We start from the raw sequence: 16,443 nt of genomic DNA, 5'->3' as shown, positions 1-16,443 counted from the left end.
TAAAAAAAATTTATATATATACATTGAAGTCTCCCTAAGTTCACTCCAGAGCCATATTTGTGAGCTCTTTCAATACGTTTACCTACAAATGAAAAAAAGTGTTCATCCCTGCTTTGAAGAAAATCATCTTGCCTGTCTGGAGTTTTTTCAAGCTCCCTCTTTTCCAGCCTCCACTGAAACATCGCAGTTGTGAAACAAGAAATTACAACATCACAAAACTTGAGGATTCCGCGTAGTGTCGCATGTAAATTTTCCTCGACAAAGCCTTTACTTTTCAATCCATTTGCCAGTTTTTCACTCACACGTGGTGGAAACAGCAAACGGCGACGTGCGAAAGCTCTCTAGTTCAGTTCCTTAGTTCCTGTGACTATTGGGCCATCAGATGAAGAAAAGGAACCACATGTGGACCCAGTCAGGCAGCATCTGGCTGACTGGCTTAAACAGGTTCAGGAGTATTTTCATTTTCTCCTCAATATTCTTTCCTCTCATCCTCGGACAGCAGAACACACACACACACACACACACACACACGCACGCACGCACGCACGCGCCTTCTGTTTCACCTCATTACAATCAGCCTTCATCAGCAACATTTAGACTGGCAGCAAACTTTAGCGATCATAACAGGCGAGCTAAACTGTTAGACTGCTAGAACATTCATGTCAACATCATTATCATTCCCATCATATTCTGTCATGTTCGTGTTTATCATTACCATCGCGAGTCATCAACATGCATAGTAAATAAAAAAAAAAACTAGATTAATTCAGTCATCTGCATCAGTCACTGTCTTCAAGACTTGCAGCATTGTTATCACCATTGAAGCCATTGCCACTGCCACAATGGCAACTTTGAAAAGCTGTCTTCAAACTCCTAATATAGTCCTCATCTTTGCTCTTCTACGACGCCGACATTTCTACGGGGGCCGTCCTGTTTTTTGGGCGGGCCTGCCGCCGGCCCGTTCTTTCAGACGCGGCTCAAACTCCGTCTCGATATGGCTGACAACATCAGTTGCGAGATGCGATAACGCAAGCGCGCCTCATGTTTATTTCATGTAGTCAAACACACTCGTCTTTCCCGGAGGTGTTTCACACCAGAGCGCTGTGAATAAGCCGTATGTAAATGTAAAGGTTTGCAGAGAGCGCAAAGACAGACACAGCATGCCCAAATGACTGGAAGACAACCTGCACAGCGAGTTGGTCTAATATTGTTTCCTTAACGTCTTTTATTACTATAAATATAAATAAAGTTACTGTGCACTTTTATACATAGCGCATTATTGTTTTAACTACCATATCTGCATGCACTGCTGACATGAGCTTCAGTTTGGCTGGATGAATTCAAATCAACTGAAAGTTGATATTGGATGATTTTGTGCCAAATTCTGTACAGTTACACCTTTTGTGAACACTAAACACCAAATATACCCAAAAACATCCACATATGGCAACTACAGTAGAGCTAACGTATGGTTAACACGTGGCTAAGGTTAGCCTGAAAAAGTATCTGGTTCTTCAGCTGCTTGGTGGTCCACCATCTTAACCCACTACTGTAGTCTCTGTTTGCTGTTGAGCAGGTAGCACCGATGGGTTTATGGGTTTTCGATGAAAACAGCTCTCTGATACTGCTGGACTGATTCGATCACTGAGACAGAACCACAGTCATAGAGCGGTAAACCAAAACAATGAACTAAAAAAAGGCTAAAAAGCTCTGCAGATATGCAGCGTCGGTGATAATGCTCTGTGGGTTTGTCACCACAAAAACCTTCCCATTACACGTCACCAATCCCCCAGCAACAACTGGTTTGCAACCACACACAGACGAATTTCTGTGTTACTTTTCTGGTGTGACCAGACACCAAAGGCCAGGTTGTGGTCAAAACAACCCACTCACCTGAAGTTGCTAATGGACAATTAGCAACGTCAGGTGCAAGACTGGGTTTTTGCCAACTTGCTCTTGGCAAAAACCCAAGAGTAAGTTGACTGACCATATTCTTTAAAATTCAATTCAAACTTCAGAAAGTTTAGAGAGGAACTACTCAGGCTAATAATCCAGTTTGCTTTTCCATCTTGGACGCTACAGGCTCCATCCACACCCTACAGTATGGCATAGGCCCAGTCATCATAAATAAGAGGCGACAACACGGGACTGCATCCACCTGTGATGTTAGGTGAGGTGCCAGGACTGCAACAGATTTGAACCCTTCAAATCCTTTATATCCACGTGACAATTAACATAATTATTCCTACAGTATCTACATATGCGTCCTGTAAGGTTAATTTATGATATAGCACACAACTACCACAAAGGTCGGACTGGGATACAACATACACTCAGGTCTGTGTGTGAAAATTCGATGCCCTACACGATGCTGGTTCCAACGTGCTCCATAAAGGACACCCTACATCTTTCATTAGCATTGCGTATGCTATATAGATTTGAAGACGATCTGCTGTGGAGTTATCCCGTGTGAACATAAATCCTAAGGAGGCAAAGCTGTGGACAAATGTTTGCCATCTCAATTACTAACCTTGTGTCTGCCTGAACCAGAGCGGTGAGGGTTTTCAGTTCAGGAAATGAGATGGTAATGACTTTTCGATTTATCCCGTTCAGTTGATAGATATGTAGCCTTTGTGGGCATGCATACGTGCTTTGGCCTTTACGGTGCCAATGGACTTGTGCGCGGACTCCTTTTGCCTTTTGATGATGAACAAGTACCGGGTTCTTGCTGTCAGTGCCGTTCTCCACCGTGCTACACCGGGCCCCTGGATGAGTCATGACATGATTCAGGAGAAGCGAGCAGCTGATGTGGAGGCAGCATTTTTATTTATTCATTCATTTTTTATTTTTTTTTTACTTGCACATTCAACCCATAAGAACATCCTCTAGAGTTCATGTTTATTCTGCAGAATGTGGTCTGGTATTTTTCCCCCATACACTTGATATCATCTCTATCCCTCTATGTCTCTTTCCTTCCCGCTCTCTCTCTCTCATATAACTCTCTCTTCTCACCACCTTGTTTAGTATGATAAACTCAAATCGAATACACCCACGGCTGGGGACCACTTTTTTCTCCGGGTCAGGTCGGGGTGATTAACTCCGTCCCACCTGGTGTGTCAGGTTGATTAAAATGAACCGCGGCCTCTGCTGGAGACAGCAGCCGACAGGAGCTAACTGTTCATCGTACGCACACAAACACGAGCGCGTGCGCAAAGTAAACAGGACTAACTTATGCCGACAGGTCCCAGCTCCCGACAACCTCCTGCACAGCCACTCAATCAGTCAGGGGTGTAATTTTATTGGACAATCAAGAACCCCTGCTGTAATCTAATTGGAAAAGTGGAGCTGGAGTTATAATCTATTTGGCAGTCTCTTGTTAACAAACACAGATGTTAACACAACTAGCGCGTGCACGCACACACACGCGCGCACACACACACACACACACACAATTAAATCTGCCTTTGGTTAACCAGTGCACCTTTCCCATGTTAGTCGGACCCGAGTCGGATTCTTTTCATCTCTTGCTTTTCTTCAGTGTCCTGTTCCGGCAGGACGGGTGATGGAGGTGTGTGAGGAGGCAAACACTCCTCTGCAAATGCATAGCAGGTGGTAACAACAGGTATAACCATGGCAACATTACGTCCCTATCACCAGAGAGGAACGTAGTTTTTGGATGATTCCATAGATTACGTACAATGACAACAAGAAAATGTTTTCATTTTATTTTATTTTTGTTTTTTTGGAATCTACGATACCTGCACAAGTTTAGGGAAAGGTTTATGGTTAGGAATGGTTAGAATTATCTCCACAGCCCAACTTTCCTCCTTGTAATTGATGTAAATTGTGAGGTATGCTGCATAGTACTCTTCCCACCATGTATTATAACCATGCCATTGTGTGTGTGTGTGTGTGTGTGTGTGTGTGTGTGTGTGTGTGTGTGACACCATGTGTAGCATTGGAATTCCCAGCAACAGTGGTAGTACAAAAGGAAAAAAAAGGCACAGCGATGTGGCAGACACAAGACACGCCATGCATTTTCAGTTACCACTTCTCCAGTTCTCTGCATACTAACGCAGTTGGTGTGTTCACGGTATTGAAATTGCTGCTCAATATTAAACCAATGCTTCAGTTTTGTACACTTTTGAATTATTCTTGGAAAACCCCTGGCATGTAGTGTCGATTTGTGCCGACGCAGAGTTCATGACATTTAATTTGACTACATGTAAAACATCATTCTGTCAACATGGCACTTTGAGATATGCAATGTAGCCCACGTTTCTTTTATTTTAAAATCTGGGTATTTTGCTGTTCTCCCTATAGTGACTCAATGCGTGTACACTTGTTGCGAGTCCCAGCGAGTAAAACACGCAGATGCCTAGAGCCGAAAGTCCCATGGACGCTGATGGCCAGGCTGAGTAATACGAGCTTTCCTTGCCTCTCCACATCATCCCCCGAAGGCTCTAAAGGCCACATGCTGTCTTATCGAAAAGCTACAGTGACATCTGAAAGAACAGTGCCTGCAGCGAAGACACTTCAGAAGACTGAAGGTAGTTTGCGTCTACCTTCAATACCAGCCCATCATTTCTCCAGCAGGGTCTGCGATTAAACATAAAAGATTAAGTGCTTCAAGTGCTTCATTCTCTCCCTCCTCATATTTCTTTTCTGCTCTTTGTGCCTTTTTTTTTCCTTCTATGTTCTATCCCTCTTTTGAGCGTGGTATTAGTTTTGAATTTGAAATGGTAATTCAAGCCTTTCCGAATGGATGAAATGATAACAATTAGGCTGGATCATCTGCGTTTTAGAGAAATTAAAGTTGTTTTTTGCTCCTGCAGTAGAACGGACGGAGTCTAAAATGTCCAAGTTTTAAATACGCTAAGTCTTGATTTGAGATTTCCACTTGCTACCTCTGTGAATAATGGATTAAAGATCTGCTGATGTAAAGGTGTGATGCGGCAGACGAGATGAGTATTCCGACTGCAGTTATGCTGAAGTGAATAAAATCTTCTAGCGGGCCATGGCAAGGACACATGAATAATTTGAATAATTTTACTTTGCTTGAGTTCAGATTTAAAGTTCAGGTTGTTTCATCTCCTCCTTCTGTCTCCAAATGTAGGCCTCTGTTTCAAGGCAGACGTACAACAAGTTCTTACCTAATCGTCATCTATCATTATCTAATTGCTATGTAAAGGACGCAGTCAATTATTTTAACATAAGATACATTTGTTTTCTAAAAATTGTAGCCCTGGTAAACCATAAGCGTGAAGCTAAAGCAGGTGTTTGTTTTTCGATGTTCCCCCTCCATTTCTTTTCTTCCGTTTTCTTGCCGTGTGACCTCTTTTTCTTGTATCTTCATTTCTTTCTTTTTTTCCCCTCAGTTTCTCTCTGCTTATTTAACTTCTTGTTTTTCCTTCAAAACATGCCCAGTAACACAGCCACATGTTTGTCCACATGAACACCACAAACACACACACACACACACACACACACACACACACACAATTATATGTGCATGCATGCTGGAAAAAGTTCCGCCACAGTTAATAAGGATCCCATAGATGCACACGCACACATACCGCACACGTACGGATTTGCACACACAGAAATAATGAATTCCTAGTGAGTTCTGCTCGACTTAATTAGGATCATGGACACACACACACACACACAAGAGTTGTGCCATAGTTAATGAAGCATGCTGGTTAAGATACACGGGGCTCATTATTCTCAGCTTTTAGTTTTTTTTTTTTTTAGAAAGGGAAAAAATTCCAGGATTGTATTAGAGTTGTTTCATGATACTGAAAAACAGGCCCCGTTCAAATGAACCATCAACAGCTAGCCTAACTTCAGGGACTGCATGGAGAAATCCCCGCAGCTTCACTGTAAACTAAAACCTAGTTTCCTGAATGTAGGCTCGCCGGTGGTTTAACTAGCCGGCTCTGAAGACGTAACGTGTAAGTAAGACAACTCTGGATTTTGCGAGAGGTGCATTTCTCCTCCCATAGCGGAGGCTAGCCTCCCTCTCTCGCCTGCAGCCCCTGCACCAACCACGTCGTGGAACAGCCCGTCCACGGAGCTCACAACCTGGTATCAACTCTACGTCAAACCCCCTGGCAAGACAGCAAACAAGTTAAAGATGTGCTCCACATTTCTCCCCCGGTCATGTGCAGCGCCCCCCGAGCCTGAGAACCACTGGACTGTGGCAGTGCAAAGCCATAGCCAGCCACATTGCAAAAAGAGCCATTGTCTTAACGCATCTTGTTATAACAGGAAGGTTTCCTGAACACAACTGTTAAAAATACAAGGTTAGCACTTTAAAATGAGAACATTTTCTCTATTCTGTTCTGCTGCATTCTGTCTTACCTGTTGTCGTTATCTCTACTGATTGATTTGGAAGGAGAAATGGGGTGGGGGGTTGCTGTGTTAAGTCACTGGGAGCAGAGCAGAGGGCAGGACTCACAGGGGCCACATGGGGCCAAATAATGAACCAGAACATGAGGGATATGAGGGAGGAAACCAAGACTGTTTGCCTTTGTTATTTCCTTCTATTCGGTAATAAGTGCATTTGCTTTTCTTTTTTTTTACTGGGTGTCTCTGTTGTACTGTGCAAATGAACTGAACTAGAAATTTACGGTCTCGTAAATGTGTGACTGAGGTACAGAGGAGCTGGGGAAAATTCTGGGCTGAAGAAGAACAAGACACAGGGTGTTGCCTCTGCTGACGGGTGTATTTTAATAAAAACTAAATGTTAAAAAAATCATAAAATCTTTATTTTGCAAGTTGGAGGACTTGTTGTCAGTTGCCCCCCAGCGTCAGAAGCCTTCCTTTGTTTGTAATGTAATACAAAATAAGCATGACGTTCCTCAGGAGAGCAGCCAATCATTGTTATCTTTACCCTTAACATCCTGAAATTCAATTTGTTACAGCTGAGTGACCATATGGATGTGACTCAACGAAAATGTAATATTAAACCTGGGAAGTCTGCACTTCATATGATATCATAGTAGACACTGTAGAAATCCCACTTAATGCATCGCAAGGTTTTCCAGCCGGTTTCTTTCTTTCCATTCCAAAACAGTATTTCATAAGAAAGCCCAGGAAATTAAGGCCTAAACGACAGATTTTCTTAGTGGGGTCTTTGTTTTTCGATTGGCTTTATCAGTGTTTTCCCCACTAATTGCTGCTGATTTCATAGAAAAGAAAATAGAGATTAAAACTGATGGCGACTGAGGTAATTGAAAACAAGTGCTCTAATAAGGTTAACATTTTCTTGGTCACAACTTGTCGTCTCATATTAAAATCTTCATAACCCCGAATGACACACTCGCACGGTTCCTTTATGACTCTGTGAATCTTTCATATCAGCCATTAACTGATGCTGCCACTCGGAGCGACACAGAATGAAACAAGTGGACGAAGTCTGTGGGCTGAGACAAACAAGGCCTTTCCACAGTGTTCGCAGCCTCATCCATAATAAGGAACGACGGGAGGAGAACATATATGCACAGCTGACCTCAGACGGCGGACGCATCCTTTCATTAAGCTAATGTGGTGTGAGAGCATTCACCTCCGTGAGTCTGTAATGAGCTGAAGTTAAAACAGTTTGTGTCTTCTGGGTCAGACTTGCCCTCATCCGCCCGTCACGACTCCATGCGCTCGCCGCTGGTTGGCTGGCAGGGGCCAACGACAGAGGCGGTGGAAGCAGCTGGGGTTGCTGGAGGTCCCCGCTTCACACATTTGGTAGTGTGTACTTGGTCGTTTTACCTCAACAGTGGTCCAGGTTGCCTACTTGATGCCTTCTTAATTGGTATATCGGTTTTAAAAATGATTTCTGGTAGTTGTGATTGGCGTCTAACAGATGTGGACACGGTCCCAAAAAACTGCACTGCTGTAAAAATATTAACAATAATGGCAAAATCTTTTGTCTTTATTAATGCTTTTTGCCTTTTCTTCTGACTTGGTTAGAATCAAATTGGTCTACAGAAAGGTTCGCCTTTGCCACGAACCGGGCTTGCATGTTGAATGAAGGTGACTTTACTCATGTTTGGGGACAGTTAGACCCTAGAAGAGTTCTAATCCCCTGTTAAACCCATGATAAACAAACTGTTATAAAACTCCAATAACATAGATCCTAACAGACTAATATGGGATTTGGGAGAAGTAATGGTCCATAAAAAGCACAGTCAACACCAATGACACATATAGCGAATATAAAATCCATTGTATTTTAACCATGTTTTCAGCTGGGGTCTATCAGACTCCTAACACGGGTAAAGTGCCATTTTCTGCAGCGGTCCTCTGAAACAAGGCATCAATTAAAGATGATGTTTCCTGGCAGCTCTCATAAAATGAACCACCGGTCAAGAAGCAACAAGCTGATAAAAATCATGCGAAGTGTGTTTTTTAGCAGCTAAAGAAGAGACTGCTGTCAGGACCCAATCCGGAGACTAGGATTAAATCAGACATCCGCATGTGTTGTTGTATTTTTTTTTTTTCTTAGTAAGACTCAGAATGAGTCATCTACAGGACAGCAGTTACAGTAGGTCAGCATGTTTAATTCTTCCCCTCCATGCGAGTAAGGATAAGGTATTGAAAGTGCAGCCCTTTTTTTTTTTTATAATAAATATACCTCTTGGAAAATTTGAATTGAATTGAATTGCTCTCAGTGAAGTGTTTGCTGAAAGAAAGAATGTGCAACCGTTCGACTAGACTGGACACTCAGTCATCGAGCTCGGTTGTGAGAAAATCCTCATTAGACAAGTGGCTGCACTGAATAACCTTTTAATAAGAACTTTTTTTTGTCGACATTTAGATCTACTTGGTTGGAAATGAGACAGATCAGATGTTTGTTCCGCTCTAATAAGAATGTGTTTTGATGTTGTTTATTTGATTAATAGAAATTTTTGTGCAGAATGTTTTCTATGCAGCCAAATATTTTTCCTAATTGGGATATTCTGGCTGTGTCTTTGGTAACTCTGGTTGTGTGAGTCAGAATCTCAGGCACCATCTATCGCAGAAAAAAAGATCCCTCACCAACTAGAGCAAGCTTGCTAAATTAACATTTTTGCGAATGAAGCGAAGATTTGAAGCTGGATCATTCGATATGATTGGATGTCTGTCACACGTGTTCTTAGATGTCTTGCATGGTTAAAGAGGAATACGTTTGCTTTGGGTGGCTGAGGAATGTGTTCTTACTTTAGCTGAATACAGGACGATTCTTCAACTCCTTAGTTTACTTGTGACGCTAAATAGGGACAAAGAAGGACAAGGAAAGCAATTTGTGTCTGTTTGCACTTAAATCGTTTGGCTGAGTAAAGATGTATGGCCCCCTTAGGAATAATGCAGAATGCCTGGTTGTGTTCACAGTCAACTAGTCTGGTTCAGGAAAGAGTTTCTTCTTAGTAAAGATTTAAAGCCGCTTTGGGAAGTAAATAAGAACTCCTGAAATATCCCGTTTTATAGCGTCTAGTGCTGAATAAGTAAAGTGTCCACACAGAGAAACTGGATCCGCCTGAGTGTGTCTGAAGATCTGAAGTCACGGCGTGGCCCCGGTGATCCTCCTCTCCCGATACAAAGACGCAGGCTCCCTGTTGGCCCGGCTCCATTCGGGAACCACTTTTTCTGAGCATCTGCAAATGAACATCTTGTGACTCACATCTGCTTCCCCAAAGATACATCATGTCTCTGTAAGGAAGGAGCGTATGAAACACTTTGAGAGTCTCTCTGAATTTATGACTGCTCTCTGCTGTTCCTTCGGACTCGGCTTCCCTTCCACTTCCATAACTGCAGAATTACCATAATTATTGATAATCGCAATCAGTGTAATCATAGAGTTATTGTGATTATTATAAGACTAAACACACAGAGAATGAGCGTGTTAGCACTTGATTCAAGGACTTACAGGGACCTGATTGTCACTGCTTGTCTGTCTGCTCTTTTCATCTCGGCTTCTTTTCTTTACTTTTCTCAGCCACTCTCACATAGCGTATAAGCAGGATTGTTATCTACACCTCCTTAATTATCCCCCTTTCCTCACCTCTTCTCTTAATGATCATCTCCTTTCTCTCTCTCTACCCTCATGTTTGCAGAGCTCACATCGTCTCTCCGGCATTTGCAACTTTTAGTCTTTCTTACTTTTTGTAATTATTCTTTGTCACAACTCTCTATCTACCCACCCGTCTGTCCTCCCCCTCGCTCTCTCATTCCTCATCCATCTCTCACCTTCCTTTTCCTCTAATGAGCAAAATGTCGTCTGTCTCTGCTCCAGATATGTCAGAAATCTCCCCTGACACAATCAAACATTCATCACACACACAGAGACACAGGCTGTGCATAGCCTCGTCTCTGAGGCTTCTGAGGAGAGTTTGATCATCTGATCAGAACCAACACAGGAGCTTTTCTTCCTTCCTTGTCTACTTCCTTCCTTCCTGTCTGTATACACAGGTAATGGTAGGTTCAAAATAAGGCATTGCTATCTTGAAGCCCCTGGGAGAGTGTAAATGTTTCCACTCTGGTTCAAACCAAGAGACAGGTGTTAGGCTATTAGATGCAAAACAACATGTGACCCACTAGTAAGCACATTTGCTTCCTAAAACACCAGGATTATACAAATGACAGAATGGTAACGAGTTGCCACTGACTCGCATGATGATGCATGACTGGAGCATTTTCAAATCAAGTGCAGGGGACTTGCTATGAAAGCTATAGGATATGGGATCATGTGGTGTTTAAAACTTTACAAATCTAACCATTTTCCCCACGGACCCGCCGTCCTACACTAAGTCAAACAGGGGCATTCCCGCCGTTGCCTCACAGCAAAGGGATAATGGGTGTCCTCCCTTAGATACATTCTTTCGTTTACTTTGCGACACAAGCGACAGTGGGCTACGGAGGTACTTAAAGAAATGGCGTTACAGCCAAGTGCCTTGTATTTCAGCCTGTCTCGGTGCTGAATAGAGATTGCTGCCCTGAAATCCTCACGTCTTGTCCTTTCATCACTGTGAACGAGAGCGACGATCATAGTGAGCAGAAGGTTTGCAGTGGGAATGGCTTTGCGAGCGCTGAAAGGGATGTAGATTACTGAGCCTTTTAAATTGCTTAACGCCGCCTTCACCATCAGCAGCCTCCACCGGCATTCGGAAAACACCAGCCGCCCGAGTCGATCAATCACAATTCTTGCGCTTCCCATATCTCCATAGCCGCCGTGGCACTGATGTGCAATTACATTTTCGAGAAGGCACATGTCAGCATAACTTATGGAGAGGCTATAGCAGGTACTTGGGTATCTTTTCCCAGCTACAAGCTACATCATAGCCCCTTGAAGCAAAACTATAAATCCATCTTAACTCTGGTTTATTGGCTGTTGGGATCAGGACCAACCACATGGTGGCCCCTGTAGACTAACCACTGGCAATTTTAGCAGACGAGAGAGGATTGTTTTAAAATGAATCATCTTATTAACTCTCTGATAATAAAGAAAAGCCATAAATACTGAATAGCAACATCTGTGTTGTTGAAAAGCGCACAGCAACAAACTTCAACAAATGACCCGGTTGAGTCTGCAGCACAGTCACTGCTAACCACAGCCACCCACAGCCAGAATTTATATTCCCTCTAATCTTAATTTGATCCCTGCCTAAAGTATGAGCTGTTACTTCAGCTTAGCTGTTAAACCCTCGTATTTGTAAGCGATAAAACTGGATTAGAGCTGAAGGCAATTCACAGTCTCAGCAGAAACATGTTAGACTGCTGTTTCTTTCTTTTTTTTTTGTTTTTGTTTGTTTTCTCGTGTAGTCTTATAAATGTAATTAATTCGGCAATGTGATGTAATATAATCAGGGTTAGGGGTTTAAATGTCTGTTAAATTCCCCTATTTCTATTTTTAGCATTACAAGATTGGGAGATCCATTATGGATGTAATCAGTGGAAAGAAAGCATCACCTTAGTCTGTCTGACGTTACGTGCTAATGTATTAGATGATGTATTGACATCACTCTTGGTGCATGTAAGCCGATATGTCAACTGTCATTTGTTTCTTACTAACAGTAATGATGCTGAGGGATGGCGGCATAATGACTTGATGATTCTTGAATTAATATTTAATCAACACAAAACTGGGCTAACTACCCTAAATGTATCAAAGTCAATTTAACCTGCAGAAGGGGTTTGAAAAACATGTTCATGTGTTTGAGACTTTTCTTTAATTGCTGCGTGTTTTATAAAGTTGTAAGGTGAAAATAATAAATTTTAAAAAATGGATTAAGGACCCAAGAAGAAATATAATGTATCTAGTGAACTCAAACCGATCAAAACGAGGAACTGAAATCTATCTTGTACATGCACAAAATGTGCATCATTAGTCTCCCGCATCCACTCGTGCTCTGCAGGCTTTTGGGGTAAAAAGCATTTCCCAAATAGCTGACTGTTCTTTTCAGCACCCTGTGCGTCAGCTGCTCAGAGAACCATGGTCCGAAACTGCTGGACGCTTACTCCAGCAGCTACACTGGGATCTGATGACGTGTTAAAAGGGCAGCCGACGTAAAAACCGGTCGGAGAGAAACACTGCAACAGAACGTGTGCTCGGTCTCTTCAGTGAGAGGTGTGGCCGCCGTTAACCAGCAGAGGGCACCGACGGCACGGAGAGCGGAGGAGGAGAGGAGGGAAAGCGGCGGGGGATATTAGAGGGGTGAGACAGAAAGTGAAAAAGAGGAGTAAGTGATCTGAGAAAAGGAGGAGAGATGAGATAGTTACACAAGACAATAAGGAGATGTGGAATGGAGGGTGAAAAAAAAGAAAAGAAAGGGAAAGATTGGAGGAGAAATGGGCTGAACAGGAGAGGGGAGTTGGAGAGAGAGAGAGAGAGAGGAGAGGAAAATGAGCAGAAAGGCAGTAAAGAAGTAATGAGGAGAGCAGGGGAAGATTGGGGTTAGGATTGGATAGGTGAGGAGGTGTGTCCTCGGTCTAATTCAATCAGATACCTATAAAATTTGTTTTAATTGATAAGCTCAGTGAAGCACGTGTTTTCATCACCCTCCACTCTTATTATCCACAGGCTCTCATGACAAATGCTACTGTATATGTTGCATTAAGCCCCAAAAAGCACGGTATCATTACTCAGAGACAGTAGTGTAATAAATGTAAGACAGAAGACCATCTTGTACAGACGGAGTGTAAAACCTTACTCTCGTGCACTTGCATCATTCGATGTTTGGAGCATACTGAGAATGAGACAGAATAATATGAGAGCTTTGTATAAGACTGAGCTTTGCAACTCACTCTTGGTTCCAGCAACACTGCGAGGCCGTACTTAGTGACAGTGGTGTTTTCAGTTACATGCTAACTTTTAAAAGGCTGATCTTTAGCAGGTGTTGATGTTTACCAAGTCCATTACAGTAGTATAATAAGCACACATTTGTTAAATAGCATTAAACACAGAGTGCAGCTAGGGCTCATGGGAATGTCGTCAGTGTTCGTAGGATGTGGTCAAAAATTAAAGTGAGAGAAAAGTATGACGTAAGTTTGTGTTGGACAAATCAACATTTTGACCTGATGTTGCTGCTCAAGAAAAAGTTAAGGAATCACCAAAGTTACAATTATATGTACCACATTTCATGGCAATAGGCATTGAGACATTTCAGTCTTAACCACAAACATCAACCTCAAACTCAGGGGATCACCAGTGTCATTAGGACCATGAATGTGTGTACAAGTGTAATGGCAATCCATCCAAAACGTGTTGAGACATTTCATTCAAATCCAAAAATGTCAATCTCATTGTAGCACTACATGAAAAGTCAGGGGGGGGTCACACAAGCCAATAGGATCCATCCTCTGGGAACAATGAATGTCTACAATAACTTTCATGGCAAACCATCATCCTGTTAGCTGTTAGCGTCTTGTTTTAAGCCCGACTTTTAGTGATGGATGCGACTGGCCTCCACATCGGCGATCAGAGTTTTGGGCTCACTTGGTCTGGTTTTAAACAGCTGATGTTATCGTCCTTTTGGGATTCATTCGGGCTCTTGCCAGCGTTCTTGTTTTCCAAACTTGTCTTGTCTTATCTGTGTACAAGGATAGATCTTACAATATTGAATCCCAGACACCAGATACAGGTGGGAGACCCCCGGGGGTGTTTGTGCTGGTACCTAGTGTTCCTTGAGGTGTTTGGTCAGGGGAGGATCTTCAGCGTCCACATTAGTAAAACCATAAGATGCTTCCGAAAGCTCCAAAGATTTTCTTTGCAATATGTTTCTGCAGGACATTTTGAAATCTATTTGTCCACTGTGAATACTCTTCACCATTGCAGGTGAGTATTGTATATGCTCAAAACTGATAAAAATCAAAAACAGTAAGCCTTCAAAGTTAGCCGTTTTTCACCTTAGGAAAAAACAGATTAAATGTGTAAATCTGAAAAAACACCAAGAAGTTAATCTGTGTGTCACTGCTCGGTGTCCTCTCCCCTCTCCAGCTAACTCTATCCTACCTCGAGCAAACAAATAAACATGTGCATACAAATTATAAATGGTGATTATGCAAACATAAAGAGACATAACTTTAAGTTGGCTCATCTATCTCTCACTCAATTCAGGTCAAATAATTACTGTTTAAAATGAACCATCCCTGATCCTCAGCAAGCAAATAAACATCATGTATACAAATAATAAATATCTAATATGTAAACATTTACAGATATGGTGATTATGTTTGCTCATTGTTCCACTGTCTGCATTTCTCTCTCATTTCCTGTGAACAATGGCCCAATCGTGACTGAGTGAATGACACAGACTTGGCTTCATGTAACAAACAATAGCGGCTAACAACAGAAGCCACGGATGTTTGCCCGGTCCTGTCTCGCCTGTGCGCTACACTACAAAATACTACAAATCTGCAAAATATTATAATAATATTATATATTATAAACGTACCGTAGCATTATCTGCCAATTCTACGAAGGGAAAATTCTCTATTGTATTTTGACTGCATCATACTTTTATTTTAAGTTGTTATTCGTACCTCTGTGTGTCCGACAAGGGCAGAAATGGCTGCCTTTTATCTCTTTGTTCCGTAAGTAAATAAGCCTTTAAAACTCAACGAGGCAATACCAACTCAAAACTCAAAGCATTTTTTATTTTTTTCCATAACACGTGAATCCCTGCTGTGTCTTGTGCATTCACACAGGGGCGCACGTGCATTCCCCGTTTCACTGATCAACAGGTGGTGGTAATGCACTAGGAATGCACCAACGAAGGCAGGGGAGAAGAAGACTGCTAGCGAGTAAACATGGATGTAGACTTTTTTTTTTTTTTTTTAAATACTGGAATTTCAAATGTTTCATAAGTGAGGAAATGCATTCAGTGCATTTCTTAGATCTCAAAGATACACTCAGTGCGTTTTGTTGTACAAGCAAACACAATACACCTTTGACTCATGGATTCACAGCTGGGATGTTGAGTTTAGAGACAGTACAGGCAGAACACTGTCAGAACTTGAGACACTCTAATCCCGATTTCATCTCTTCTTTACTGCCTTGCCTGTGTCCTTTGCTGTCCGATAAAACATTCAGTGGTGAACATTTGCTAAAGTGCTTTTAGCATAATTGTAGATTAAAATATGATGCGTCTCACACACAGGAATCTGACATCAGTTACAGACAGTTCTCATAAATATGAGCTGAGATGAACTAAACCTTCTACCTCAGTCATCCCAGCACCAACTCATTCACCATTCAGCCAGATTTGCTCTAATCGTGCTCCCTCAGACTGGTTACGACCAGATCCTCTGTGTGTGTGTGTGTGTCGGCTGATGCATATGTATCATGGTATTATGAATAACATTCTGCATCAGTGTGTCTGTGTGGATCAGTGTGTATGTGTCATATGTCATGATACTATGAATAATATATGATGTGAGTTTTACAGCGCAGTAATACTATAAATAATATATCTGGTGAATTGCTCAGTGTGTGTGTTGGGGGGGGGGGGTTGACACTATATATAATGTACTAAGCCAGAGCTGAACGCTTCTGATGTTCAGGTCTTACTGAGCAGGAGCAGCAGCGGTGAAAAGCCGCAGCAGCAGACTTAATGTGTTATGTCCTCGCAGTTTAAGAGGGCTAAGCTCTGCCGACACTGTGTGGGCTACGGCCTCTATTTTAAAAACACAAGAGCACAGTCAGGTCTTAAAGACATACTGGAAAAAACACACTCACTATCTATGAAAAAAATAAAATGACGTTTAATAACTATCCTCCTTCTCTACTTGCCCTAAAGAAAGAAAGAAAAAAAAAAGGAGTCCTTAGCTTTCACACATGCTCATTCAGAGGTCACGGGAACATGTTGTAACATCTGTTATCACGTTGTCGTGGCTCTGACCTTTTCACTTGTTAGTGGTTGTTTTTGTGTTATTGGCTCTGTAGGAAACCTCTCGAGGCCAACAACAGCACCT

Source organism: Xiphias gladius, chromosome 21 (genome assembly GCF_016859285.1).
Source record: "Xiphias gladius isolate SHS-SW01 ecotype Sanya breed wild chromosome 21, ASM1685928v1, whole genome shotgun sequence".
Lineage (NCBI taxonomy): Eukaryota > Metazoa > Chordata > Actinopteri > Istiophoriformes > Xiphiidae > Xiphias > Xiphias gladius.
The sequence above is the reverse complement of the archived record's forward strand: the minus strand, read 5'-3'. Positions refer to the sequence as shown.